Source organism: Cebidichthys violaceus, unplaced genomic scaffold (assembly GCF_023349555.1).
Source record: "Cebidichthys violaceus isolate CVI_PGR_0920_01 unplaced genomic scaffold, fCebVio1.0.p SCAF_52, whole genome shotgun sequence".
Lineage (NCBI taxonomy): Eukaryota > Metazoa > Chordata > Actinopteri > Perciformes > Stichaeidae > Cebidichthys > Cebidichthys violaceus.
Window position 1 is genome coordinate 553,009 of NW_027176728.1, and position 14,909 is coordinate 567,917.

Genomic DNA, 14,909 nt, shown 5'->3' on the forward strand with positions numbered 1-14,909 from the left:
TCATCTCTTTGTGCCAGACAGTCTTGTCTCTCACAGCGAGCAGCATCTGGTTTGTGGACTCGCTGTACACAGCGCATGCGAACGCATACTCTGACACTGAGGGCTGTGTGTGTGTGTGTGTGTGTGTGTGTGTGTGTTGATCACCATCATGCTACCACACACACAAACCGTGTCCATCCATATTGCTCTTTCTTCTCTGTGTCTGTCATTGTCTCTCACTTTCTCTCTCTAACACACTCTCTCTCACACACACACACACACACTGACACACAAAGGCTTTAATCAAGTCAAAAGCTTCCAGCTGACTGGTACACAGGAAGTCAGATGAATTCACACACTCATCCGTCTTCCACACTGCTGCCTCACACACACACACCAAGTTCCTTCCCCGTGCTGCTGGTAGAACATGTGCCAAAGCAGCATCTGCCTTTCTCTTTGTGTCCACGCCAATAACCTGAAACCAGGAAGTAACGCTCGGTTTCCTCACTGCTCATTGGTCAGCAAAGTTGTTGAAACTTGTTCATCAACGCCAAACTGCTGAACCAGAAAGGAGCTGATCCTATTTTTTTTACAATAAGGTGCACAATATGTTGAGTAGTTACCAGGGAGGAAGTGAGGACCCAATGAAGAGCTGAATGCCAGTGAACCAGCAGTTAAAGGGCAGTTCTTGAGTAAGTCTCAATCAAATTGTATAGAGTAGCCAATGATTGATTATGTTAATTAACTGATATGTAATTAATTGTTCATGGTGGCCAGAAAGGTGTTCTAATTGCACGACAGATTGTTGTGTCATTAAGATGCCATTTGGTGAGAGCCGGATGGTGAATCCTTATGACCCACTACTCAAAGCTAAGGTTCGTAATCTTGAGAAACGTAAACAACAAGCATGGCTACTGTTACTGCTCACAGCCGTGGTGACAGCAGCTCGTGGAAGACTCCGTTGACGAGCAATGAGTGCACAGGCAGAATATACGGAGGCAGGTCAGCGAAATAGTCACAAAATAATACCGATGGAAAGTCAAATAGGATCTTTTTTTTGGGGGTGGCAATACAAATGAAATGCATCCACGTGAGTGAGCAACGGTTGGCGCGTTGCCTGAACCTAAAGTTCAATTTGTTGCCTAAACCGTGATGATTTTTCCTCAACCTAACAAAGTGTTTTTGTTCTCTAAATCTAACTTTCATTTGTAGCGCAATGTCGTCGTCCCAATGATTGGACGTTACTACAGTCATGTGACAGCCGCAGATATCTTCTTCTTTTTTACAGGATTTGATTCATTGACTGCTGTCAGGATGTAATTTCAACAAAAATATTATAAAATGATTTTGAATAAAATTACCAACCGTACCTTTAATGTCTCATTCTTAATTACTTCTGAATATTTCCCTAAACGCCACTTAACCAATAAAAAATCATTACTTCACTATTACTAGGCTCCTCTCAGTCTCTATTGCTCTGTGTCTTTAAGTGAAGTGGTGCATCGCACTGTGTTGTTATTGAACACTGAATCATAGCTTCATGAGTACATTAATTACCAAGTTTGTTTCTGCCCATAAGAGGTACATCACCCTTGCTGTCAAATAACTATTATAGTTCATCATTAATTCATGATTGATCCTTCCAATTCATTTCACCATTGTGAATACTGTCATTAATAATCCATCATTACCTTATGGTTAGCTAACCAAAAGGTCTAATTTGAGTACATCACCTTTTTTATCAAGTTTACTCAAACTGTGACTATATCCTGACATCATCATCATCGTCATCATCATCATCTTAGCATGTATCAGATTTCAGATGTCCAACTCAATATCCATTGGATCTCACAAGTATTGAACCTTCATATCTTCAGGTTGGTGGTTTAGCTGCCGGTGAGTCCACTTCAAGCACTGGGTACACCAATCAGCGCTGATAGAGCCCTCTCAGCTCCACTTGGGTTTTAGACATATTTACACCCAAACCTAAGATCTATACGGCAAACAGGATCCTAATCAGACCCCGTTAGATTCAAGCCGGGTCTCAGTTACCGGGAACCAATTGGACACATGATCTCAGCTTGTTCCCTTTAACGCCTCCAAAAAATCAAGCAGCTTTCAGTTGTTTTTCTCCAACATTGTTGCTACTGTAGTCTCCAAACAGTATGGTCAAATACTGCTTAGATACGACTGCCAGGAACAAGGAATCAAACCCTTGACCCTGGCAGTGTTTGTGTCACACATGAGGTATAATATATCACTAAGCTAATTCTCCATGTGTAGAAATCTCTATGTTTCACAATTGTTAAACCATTTATCTCCTGAAAAACAACTGACATTGACTCCCAGTGTTCGTCACCTCCGGGCTAACAAACAGAATGGACTCTGTGTTTGGGGTGAGCAGGGTTGTCAGTGTGACCGCATGGCACTGTGTGGGAGTACAACAGCCCGCTGTGTGTGTGTGTGTGTGTGTGTGTGTGTGTGTGTGTGTGTGTGTGTGTGTGTGTGTGTGTGTGTGTGAGTGAATGTAAGCCTCAGGCAGACAGCAGGAATGTGTCAGCGAGGTGATGAATGAAGCCCCGGCCACAGAGGCCCGTGGATGAGCCACACCGTGGGGCTCACCTGCACCGCGGGGCTCACCTGCCTCGGGGGCAGATGCGAACTCCTTCCGTGAGGTTTGTGTCCCGTCGCCACCGGGGCTGCTCGAGCATTAACGAGGAGGACGGATGCCGCAGCGCCACGGAGAGAGCTAATGTTTCCTCTGGCATCCCGCATGCAGCGCTGAATGGATTGCTGTGAGAAGCAGCAGGCTGATGTTAGCTCATATTTGTCTGTGTTGTTCTGCTGTTCAACCATCACGTCTGAATATATGAGCGGAAACATGACTGTCCACTTTTTAGCACTGAAGCGTGGTATTAAAGATACTAAACCAACTACCAAATTACTTAAACCAACCAGCTATGATTCCCTAACAAACAATCTGACTCCGACGATGTCACGGGATCACATATAACACAACAATCCATCCAGGATTCAAGTAATGAAGCTCTAGCATAAGTTCAGACTTATCATAAGACTATACTATCGCATGGCTAAGCCCGTAGTTTATTCCTCATACATCTGCCAATCCCTCCTCATGCATGCTCACTGCATGTCAGTCATGATATCAGCTGTCTAGATCAGCTGGTCTCTTCTATCCAATAGCACAACGACACAATGACATCGTTAGCCTATCATCTTGCTGCTGTCTCTCTAAAATATGATTGTCTCTCTACCTTCTACCTTCAGTACGTTCATGCGGCTGTTACGCAACCCTCCACCTCCCCATCTTCGCCCAATCTTCGCAGATTCATCAGCTTCATCACCTATCTCATCAGCCACCACCACCACCAGTGTCTGGACTCCACAGGGGGGTTTATATTGTTACTGTTACTGCTGTTGTTGGCGCTCAGGGCAATCACAACTTCATCACAAATCTCCTCGTCGAGTGCAAGCAAATTTCCGTGTAACTCATTAACGCATCATCTGAAACCAACAACGGTGGCTTCTGAAGAGGTTAACGTAGATGCTGCAAATACGGCCGTAATCCGAAATGCCGACAGCGAAATTGCTGAACTCAAGGCTTCAAAACGGCAGTCCACAAACCAACGAGTGACGTCACGAAGACTACGTCTACTTCTTATAAAGTCTAAGGATGGAGGGGACGTTTTCGCTCTTCTCCCGAGTGGCTTTGATAAGAGTCTGATTGACAGATGGTTCATCCAGCGCCTGCCCTTTTTCTGTTTCCAATGACAACTTCACAGATGGTTCTCTGTAACAAACCATCGGGTAGATGTAAATCACCCGATGGTTTACATGTAAAATAGATGTCCTCCAATATTTCTGAATTAAAACTCTTAAAAGAAATGTTGCAGTTTATCAATCTCAAGCAATACTAACAAGCTTGTTGGGGGAATAAATGTTTAGACTGTTCTCATACACTGTTCGAGGCTCTACCTACGAAAAAAGTACTGTGATGTTTATTTATAACACAAAATATATTTGAATAAATACAGAAATGTACTGTAAACTTGAACCAGGAAGTCGGTCTAAAAACACCAGACCTTCACCCAAGAGGACGCTTTGTGTCCAGTGTGAAACCCAAAGTCAACGTTAATCTATTTGTCAAGTAACTTTGGAACTACTTTCGCTATTTTAACCCAAACCACAATCTTTTTGGAAAACTTATTTTGAAAAGATTGTTTGCATGTTATAAGCGGCACGTTGCATTGACGAGTCGCAGGACATTCACAGGAAATGCTAAGCTACAAAAATAAGTATATATGAACAGTTGAGGATATGTTACACTTATGAACACAGAAAAACACCGGTGTAACCACACGGTTAATACTGTGTATTGTTCAGATGACTATGATTAGATTTACAAACACAAAATGACACGAGGGAAGAAGAGGTTTTAGAAGATCACTGGTTGATTTGCAGCCTTTAGACGTTTCACACTGTAGTGTTGTCTCACATTAGACATTGTAGTGTTAATACGCCACTAAATTAGTCCCCCAACAAATGCACTTCCTCCTGTTTGAGTAAGGTTTGTTAAAATACTACAGTGTCCTACTGCTTGAGAAAATTACAAAGACTTAAAAAAGAGTTAGTCAGAAAGTATTGACAAACACATTGATGGTTTTCATGGGATTTGTTGACTGTAAGAAAAATATAGAATAACACTAACCTTATTCTTTCAGGTTCAGATGAACATGCTAAGTACATTTCATTAAAAAACCTGACTTTTGTGGTTCCATAAGATCTAAGCTTATCGATTAAAGTTAACTTTGTAAATGTTTGGCAGGAAAAAATAAAAATAAAAAAACTACAATCTGAGACAAAGACAATTAAATACCGTATGATGTTAAATTAAAATATCCCAAAATAGTGTTGAAAATAAATAATAACTCATTAACCTCTTAACCTCCCTCCTCCCGCTCATGTGACTCTCCCTCTGTCCTGCCACCTCCTCACTGACACCCCCCCCACCCCCCAGTCTCAGATAACCCACACCATGGTGATGACAAGCTAACCGCTCTCTCTTTCTCTCTTTCTCTCTCTCTCTCCTCCACCTCTGTTCTCATATTTCCCACCATGCCGTGCTGCAGACAAGATGCGGCGTCACCTCTGCCTGTCCTCCCTGCAACCTCTAACACTCTGACCCCTGCGCGCGCACACACACACACACACACACACACACACACACACACGCTACAGGCCAACACTCCACCATGTCACCCTCCCACTCACTCCACAGGTAGAGTTTGTCCCAGGGCAGTGTGTGTGTGTGTGTGTGTGTGTGTGTGTGTGTGTGTGTGTGTGTGTGTGTGTGTGTGTGTATGTGTGTGTGTGTGTGTGTGTGTTTGTGTGAGTGTGCAACCTACTTTATCTTACATTATTCTGATGACGAAGTTGTTAAGGAATGTGGAATAATGGGAATAATGTGACATGTAATGGTACATATATCACACATAAAAGTACATTTGACAGATTATCTGCTCTAAATTTCAAACACATCTGGTGGACAAGATTGTACAAATACTTTCACACGGCCAGGACAAACACAGCATTCTGAAATATTGTCCACTACCAAGATATTCAGATGCTCGTTGAAAGAGTTATTAGTTGTTGTAAAATCATAGACTGTATAAAAGAAGTGGACGTAGTCAGCGTGACATCACCCATTGGTTTTATGGACTCTGTTTTGGAGTCTTCGAGTTCGGCGATTTTTCCCGTCACCATCTTGGATTACGGCTGTCGCCATTTTGGTTTTTTTCAACATTAAGCCCCCCCTAAAGCATACTCCGCATTAATCAATATCTTATTAAATCTGTTAGTACAAACAACTGCAACTGAATTCACATGACATTACAACATTACTCATTAAAAAAAAGGCTTGAATAGACAGCAACATTTAAAACCGTTAATTTACTAATGTAGTGGTCAAATGTAAATGGACTTTCTCTTTAATACACCTCTTGGCAAACAAAAGTATGCTAATTGTAGAATAATTCCTACATGGTGGTAAGAACCAAATTGGCCAGTGTGCACGTGTCAAAAAGTTATATTGCACGAACAAAGTATACATTTCCATGCACATATTAGTGAATGATTCCTTGCTGAACTGCACTGGAGGGATATCTCCTGGTTGTCGTATGTGGACCTGTAAAACGATATAACATTATACAAAAGATATTCCTTTTCTTTCTTTCCTACGATTTCATGTCAAAGCCTTGTTTTATGTTCAGAGCTAATGTCATCAACAAGGACTCTTTAAACAATATTCATCTCTTTTCCCCTTTTAGATTTACACTACATATTATCATTACAATATGTGAATTATGTACAAGCTGCTATTCACCATTTGTTTTCATATTGTTATTCACGAATTTCAATGAATTTAAAGGATGTATTTTGCACTGACAGGTTGCCGTTTGATAAACTTTACTCAGGTCTCAGTGTTAACAGCTGAATTCAATCCTGTCATGATGTTAGCTCTGTGGAGTCATTTGTATAAAACGCTCTGCTGTCAGCACACTGCAACCTGCATAACACACATAACTGACGGGCAGAAATAAAGATTTGTGGCACTGCTCCCACACACACACACACACACACACACACAAACAGTTGTGTTTTCATCACTTTAGTTGACATCGCATTCCTTTCCTCAAGACTCACCCTTTACATCATGGGGACTTACAATATGTCCCCAAAAGAAAGGAGAGTCCCCACAATGTGACTGTGTAAAGAAATGTATGTCCCCACACCGTGTACACACAAACACACACCCACACCTGGTTATGTGCTGGGTCAGGTGTTGAAGAGAGTAATGTCAAGAATCTCTTGGCCCAACCTCACTGTGACCCCAGCAAAGATCAACAGAGGTCAACACACACACACACACACACACACACACACACACACATGCACAGATGGAGGGTGGTGGTGATGCTGTCAGGACAGGGTTTCAGGTCAACTGCTGAAAGAGGACACACGGGCTGAGTCACATGTTGTTGTAGAATAAACATTGGCATTTTTAAATGTTGTCTTCTATTCTATGTGGTTTGAATGCCAGAGATGACCCTTTTGGCGGCTATATTGTTGAATTCTACCAAAAGGGTCTTCTATTTTTGCTTTTTAAGATCAATAAAAATACTTTTGAAATGTGTAACCGATTGCTGTATGTAAAGGAGAAAATGAAAGGACAACAGGAAGGTTGAATGAACAGCAAAAAGAAAAATAGCTGGAAAAAAAAGAATGATGGGGCGGATGTTTGACCACCTTTAACCCTCTGTCCTCACTCTCTTTCTGGCTCTGTCTTCCAGGTCAAGTTGATCTCATTTTTTACAGCTTCCTTTTATGTCTCAACATTCATTTTTTCTGAGTATTGTCTCTTAAGTCATAACTGTTGAGCTTTCTTTGACCTGAAGTCCTCATGGCAAAACAAGCTGATATTTCAACTCCCACACAAATCAGCCAGACTGTTATAAAGTGTTATCTGAGGTCCCTGGGTTAAACTTTATTACACAGTTCTATAAGTTACAGGTAGTATTTGGGAAGATATTCAGAAATGTTTTTTAAATATGCAAATGAGGCAATATCTTATCAAATATGTGCACTTCTTCATACATTTCCTGAACATAAATCTGAACATGGGATGAAGCCAGGTTCAAAAGTTTTGTTTAATTTTGTTGACATATTGGTGTCAAAGGTTTTGAGAGAGGAATTTTTCGATATCTTTTTCTATCACTTCATCAATCAGAAAATACTTCCAACAGTCCATCCATTTTCTCCATGGTTTTACCAATAACATGTTCTATAAATCACGCTCTGAAACTGGAAAGTTTCCGTTGTATGTTAGTGCTACTGAATTGTAGATTTGACCATTAAAGATATCTATTTTTTATATTTTGTTTTCCGAAATGTTCTAAAATGCAAATGAGTCCTTATCTAATGGTAACTTTTGGAGAATATGAGTATGAATGATTACAATAGGCAAAGATCTGTTTCAGTGATCATACGCGCCACTGAAGACTGTTTTAGGACTGTTTTAAAATCCCCTTTTAATACAGTCATGTTACTGGTCTCTACTGATAGAAAACATATCACTATATGGAATTTAATTCACACACACAAACATGGTCAAATAAATCTTCTCATTCTTGAAATTTTCAGGGTCATAATATGCCTGCAGCTTGGTCAGTTTGGTCAGCTGGAGGATGTTTATGCAGTTGTGACCAAAGCCACAAGACTGTAATCATCCTCCCTCGCTTTGGTGATCGAGCACTCTACCATTTGGAGACTCCAAAGGACACAAATATCATATATTTTGGCAAAAACCAACACATTTGCAAAGCCTACTAACAGAAATTGTAAATTTCTTCAGGAAATGTGTTCAAAAGGTGAGAAATTTAGATGAGTAGATTAGTTCTTATTGGCAATTCCTCCGTCTTGCCGTACCATGTTGAAACTTGTGATGTTATCCAGCCCGCTGTGCAAAGTTGTTGCTTGTCTTGAAAGCGTTGCTTTTACCATGCGTGGCAGCTAGATTCTTGCGATTTCACACAAGAATTGCGAAATCTCCGCAGGCTTCAAGTAATGCCTAAGGGAATAAAACAAAGTGTCCAGGTCCTAACATCTGTCATTAAAGGAATGTATAAAATATGATGTGTCTTCTGATTAATCAAAAAATCTGACTTCTACAGATAAAAAGCTGCGTCTGAAGAGGTTAGCGTAGATGCTGCAATAGCATCAGTTCTATTGTATTTCTTCATTTAAAGAACAGCACTGTAGGCTTTTCTCCATGAAAAACATGTTTTTGCTCTTTTCCTGACAGGCTTCGGCAAGAATCTGATTGACAGGTGGTTCAGCCAATCAGCTGACAGGTATTTTTTAAATTCCCTTTTAAGTGCCTAGCCTTTTCCAAACAGTTTACAATGACGGCCTCTCAGATGGTTTTCTAGCACGTCAGGTTAGTGTTGCTTAGATTTACCGACTGGGCAGTTCCACAAGGTTAGCCGGTGTTCCAGCCATCTTTTTTAGTTTAGTTTATGTTGGAAACAATGGCAAGGCATATCTGCCTCTCCAGGTGCTGACACATGTTGGACACATGTTGGATCACATGTTGGACCTGGATCACTGCTGAGTCAGAAAAGGGAGACCAAGACGAATCAACAACCGTGAACCATAATGTCCCTGAAGCATACATTAAACAATGATGTAAATGTCACCCATGTCAGTAATAACAGTAAGGACAGAAACAACCTCAGGACAGAGCTCAGTTTCTAGTCACAGGCAGCCATAAAAGGAGGATGGACCACTGCAAACCTGGCAATTAACCAATGACCTAGCAGTTACAGCAAGACAAACGGGAAGTCGGGCAATAAGTGGCGACAAATAGTGAGGTTTGTCCAAATAGGTAACTTTAAGGCTGGAGCTGACAGGATAAGAAGACAGACAAAAGGAGGAGCTCCGTGGTGAGTCACAAACTGGGAATGGGGGGACTGGCGACCTTTTATCTGACCTGGCAACGATAAGGATACACACAAAGATGACAAAAGGTCTCGAGCCATAAAAGGGCACCAGCGCCAAACCTAGTAGCCCTACAACTCACCCAACAACAATAACGTAACAGGCACAAGACAACATCTCAATCATCGGCTGCATCGGAGCCATAAAAGGAGGATAAAGTCTTCTCACCTGGCAACCTCAGGTCTTATAATGGCGTGTGTTTCCCCAGGGCAAGTCTCCGAGGTGTACGTTCGGTCAAACTGTTGCTGATCGATCGGAACGTGTGGTCATGACCTCACCGTCTGGCCTCCAGGAAGCGGCACAGACCGGAGACAATCGGGCCGTCTTCACACGGTGCAACTGAATGTAACCCGAGTGAGCCAATCACAGGTGGACAGCACTCAATACGGGTCTGATCTGTCTGGGGTGTGAACATTTCTACATGGATAATGATATCTCAAAGCATAACAACAATTCATCATCAGCATTGCCAGCAGATTGTCTACGATTCACTTTTAATGAAATTTCAAATGGAACTTTTGGACTTGTATGTGTGGTCTAATGTAGAGCGTCTCTGGTGCGGACCAAAATCTGGACCGAGACCCACCTTTTCATGTGGTCTTCACCTGGTTCCAGCCAGACTTTAAAAGCACAGATTTTAGAGGTATGATTTTGGCATTATTTCAAAGACCAAACTATTCATAAATCCATCTACTGATCATAAACCAGAGAAAAAGAGTGATCTCCTGGTCCGTTTAAGCAACATTGTTCATTGGTGCAGGGATTTTCCCTTCACAGTGCAATGAGGTAACATGAGGTGTGTAGTGTGTTTCAGCAGTACCTTATTAACACTGTTACTATCCCTCTTCATATCATGGTACAAGACCTTTAGAGACAAGAGCTTTAGAGTTCTAGGACAAAAACACAGGATGGGACAACTACGTGCTAGTGATCTGTCAATCATAAGGTAGCCCCGCCCTAAAGCATACCCTGCTTTATGGTCTGTTTGGCTCTAAATGGATCATAATTTACAAAATGAACATCATGCTGTAATGAAGAAGACTTGAAACTAGAGATTGAGACCATAAACTCATGTTTACAATGTTTACTGAGGGAATAAATCAAGAGAGAAGTAGAGTCATTTTAGACTAGACTTCTATACAACCAGAGGAGTCGCCCCCTGATGGACATTAGAGAGAATGCAGGTTTAATGTGCTTCTACATTGGCTTCACTTTAGATTTAAAGAACCCCAGCTTGTCTTTAGAAATTGAAACTCATTCCATTGTTTCAACAATGTTTGTGTCTTTGGCTGAACTTAAGAAGACAGTGGCATTGTGGGGGCTCTGATTGACCGGTGCCTCAATGTTTGGATCTTTTGTTCTCCGTGAGGGTTTCTCACCGCCAAGAACTGACAAAGTTCTCAAAGTTCTCCATTTTATCTGCCCACAGTAGTCTTTTACAGTCAGTCAAGGTAAACACTGGTTGCTTGTTCTCAATCCCACTCCGGCTTCAAGGAAACAATATTCCTCTCTGTGTGTGTGTGTGTGTGTGTGTGTGTGTGTGTGTGTGTGTGTGTGTGTGTGTGTGTGTGTGTGTGGCCTTGGTTCTGCCTGCTCAGGTTCTTGGTCAACAGCAGTTTGACTTAGATAATTGTTATTACCCAATTACTGATTGATTTCATGCCAAACAAGATCGTTCATTAAATATTGGCATTGTCATTTTGTGGTGTTGTGTCAGTGTCAGTGTGAATGTGTGTGTGTGTGCGTGGGTGGGTGCGTGTGTGTGTGTGTGTGTGTGTGTGTGTGTTTGTTGTCATCGTGTGATGGATGTGCCCTTGCTTTCGCCCATGCGTTGAGGATAGCTGATGCACTTTAGCTGTTCCTGTCCCCCCCCCCCCCCCCGTCTCTCTCTTTCTCTTAACACACACACACACACACACACACACACACACAGAGGGTGCTGAAAGAACGCAGGACAATAGCTTGTTTATCTGAAGCTAACACAGCATGCGGACTCTGGTGAGCATGTGTGTGTGTGTGTGTGTGTGTGTGTGTGTGCTGAGGACACAGGGTCATGGGGTACACAATGCTAGCTAAGGCAAACAGTCCTAGGTGTTCAGGCCTGTCTGCCATAAACACACACACACACACACACACACACACACACACACACAGCAGCCTGGCAGTATAGGCAAACTACACAGTCTCTACATGAAGACATTTTAATTCTATTATCTTGAGCTGTCAGTTGGTCAGTAAAAGTTTGATTTCTTATTTGGATCAGTGCAAAGCTGCAGGACAGATAAACCTTATCAAAGCCTACTGTATGTGGGTTTGTGTGACTTATCGAAGCCAGATGTGTGTATTTTGTCTTTTTGTTTTGTTTTTATGAATCAAACGGCCTCAAAATCTCTTCCCCACTGAAACATCCTGATAATCAGCTGGTCCTATTTTACTCAACATTTATGAAAGTCTTTTTATTATAAAGAATACAAAACTTAATTGTAACATTGTTTTGTATCGATGTCTAATCTATTGGTATGATTTCACCCACACTTGATGAGCATAAACAGTCACATGACTTAAAATAAAAAGGGGCTTTCTTTGTATTCAGTTTTCGTTTGATGCAGATGTTCAGCTTGGTCCTGCTTAATGGACTGTATTGCTGGCTGCTGTATCCCAGCTGGCTAAACACACACACACACACACACACACACACACACACACACACACACACACACACACACACACACACTCTTTACAGTTACTCTAATGAATACGGGTCAGCTGGGCTGAAGGTTGGAAAAAGAACAATAATACAGAATGTTTTAAATATATGAACGTATTGTAAATATAATTTTCTTTTGCATATTATTTATCACAGTAATTAAATCGAAAATATACAATTTTAGCTGATATAATTAGTAAGAATATAATAGGTTGTGGTAAAATACATACATTATAAATATAAATTAAAACAATACACTTTATTATACATTTCCAAATAAAAGATTTGTTGTTGTATTGTCATCCACATACAATAATAATAATTGTTAAGTTGTGTTTTTGTCATGTTTTTTGTTGTTATTTTCAGTTCTCTGGTAGTGAGCTGTATGGAAAAAAATGTTCCCAAAACACTCATCAGTAATAACAATTTCCATAAATTGCACGTGTGTTTTATTGTTATTGCAATGAAACAATAGAGTAAATTCATGTTAATATCAATTAAAGGCTATAATTAGATTTAATTTATGAAACGTCACAGAAACATTATAAAATACAAAACATCTTGATTTAAATAATGGTGATCATTCCAATCTAAAGGCATCATTTTAAATAGATTACAGTGATTCCCTTGAAATGATGAAGACGAGCGGAGAAATGAAAGCAAACTCCGGAGTGTGTTTCTCTGCTGTATTCAGTCCGGTTGAGTGTGTGTGACGGTTTGTGTCTGTCGGGTCGTCCAGAGTTCAGCAGCGCTGCTCACAGAGGAGCTGTGAGCAGCGCTGCTGAGACACAGGCCTGCTGCTCTGGAGAGAACACATCTGCATGGGCCTCCTCTCCCACAAGATGGTCCTGAAACCCACCTGAAGAACCTCTTCACGCCCCGAGCATTCGTAACTGAAGACTCTGTTTAGAAATGATAGAAGATCAACAAACTCCTCCTCCTCACTGGAGGCAAAACATGCTTCACTTACGTTTTTAAAGTTCCTGTTCATTTTTGTGTCAGGGCCACCATCTTGTTGTAATATGAGTCATAACATAAGAAAATCATCACATACACCAACACATTAAAATTGATTTGCACAGTTGAGTGCAGAAATGCCGGGATAAAACATTCTTCGGGCCCTGCTTCAGACCTCGATCCGGTTCCAGCTGATCCACATTAGACCGATGCAGAACTGGAACATTTTAGAAAGCACAAAAAAAAACCACCTTAAGGATCCATGAAACCCTCTGAGGAGCCGATGGAATCCACTCAGCACCCTTCAAAGACTCCTAAAGTCCTCGTAACCTTTTTGTTTGTCTTCCTCATTGTTTGGGCTCCAGCAGACAAACACTGCTGTGTATGTAAAGAAAGAAAAAAGAAAAAAGAATTTATTTAACAAAAAAAAATGTGTTACTTGAAGCAGAAAACCAAATAGACTCATTTATAAAAATCTGTTTCCACCAGGTTTTACAGCTGGAGTCTCTGACACCCCGAGCAGTAATTTGCAGGGGACTTGTGAAACACGTCAGCATTAACATTTTATAAGCAATCGTCATCAAATTTCTCAAAGTCATTAAGCAGCAAGCAGATAACCGTTAAGTGTGTGTTTTAGAGCTGTGAAATAGAGGTCGGGACCCTGAACAGAACAGCACTTAATCCGTTTTAGATCCTCCTGGTTCTCACTCCCGATCCATGAAAGATCCCTGGAATCATCTCAACGACCCCCCCCCCCCCCCCCCCCCCCCCCCCCCCCTCCTAGATCCTCACTTAAAGGACAACTGGTCCCCAAAGTGGAGCATCACCCGAGTCTTTCATTGTGAGGGTTTTTCGCTAATCTGCAGACGACTCACACCGTCTTTTTAATGTGACATTAAGAACTGCAGAGTCAAGTGATGTAATCCACACGTTGAGGACTCCAGCCTAAAGTTTGCTGCAGAGACAGAATCTTTTTTGTTTTGTTTGTTGTTGTTGTTTTTGTCAACAGGCTGGACTGTTGAGGTCAGAGGGGGAGCAGGGAGCAGGAGGTTATCAGGCCATGACATTCCTGTCCGTCCAGTGGTGACAAAGGCCAGGAGTGAAGAAGACGAGGAGGAGGAGGAGGAGGAGGAGGAGGATCAGCATTTAGAACTGACCATCTTTTTTCAATATGAAACGTGCAGATTTCTGGAGCATTCCGCAGATAAAAAATCTATAAGAAATCCTGCGAAAGACAAAAACATGACGAACGCTTCATTCTATATAGAATATAAATAAGAAAAGACTAAAGGTATTAAATTGTGTAAATTTAATACATTTGTTCAAAAAATTCATAATATAACCTTATTTTTCTAGAATACCTCACCCTAAGAACTTTGCCTAGTGTGTGTGTTTGTGTGTGTGTGTGTGTGTGTGTGTGTGTGTGTGTGTGTGTGTGTGTGTGTGTGTGTGTGTGGTGTGTGTGTGTGCACCTCGTCTATTTGATTGATACTGAACTCTTGAACTGCAGCCACACCACTTTATCTTTCACTAGCTCATTGTGAGAGCATGAACACACACACACACACACACGCACACACACACACACACACACACACACACTCACACACACACACACAGGCAGACAGCTCTGTGTTCTTGAGATGAGTTATGGAAAGGAAAACAGAAGTTGGGGGTCAGACCGTATGAG